Below are 347 nucleotides of genomic sequence, written 5' to 3'. Positions count from 1 at the left end.
TTGCTTTTCTCCCCTTTCTTTACTTTTTGTACAGCTTGTTCTCATCTACTTGTTTAGAACAATTGTACTCACTATGTGCTTTCAAATCTCTACTATTACTACTAACACGCGGAAATCACGCACTGTACTTTGGAGGCAGGCCAATCCTAATAATCTACGGCCTGTCCCTCTGTCCTCTACTACTTTACTCTCTATTCCAATTGGTCTCTGGAACTGCCAGTCTGCTGTTAACAAAGCAGAATTAATTTCTTCTATTGTTACTCATTCCGGTCTCAATCTCATGGCCCTAACTGAGACTTGGGTCAAACCTGAGGACACTGCCACTCCTGCAGCCCTCTCCACTAATT

Source organism: Sinocyclocheilus rhinocerous, unplaced genomic scaffold, assembly GCF_001515625.1.
Source record: "Sinocyclocheilus rhinocerous isolate Xijiao unplaced genomic scaffold, SAMN03320098_v1.1 scaffold7968, whole genome shotgun sequence".
NCBI lineage: Eukaryota > Metazoa > Chordata > Actinopteri > Cypriniformes > Cyprinidae > Sinocyclocheilus > Sinocyclocheilus rhinocerous.
The sequence above is the reverse complement of the archived record's forward strand: the minus strand, read 5'-3'. Positions refer to the sequence as shown.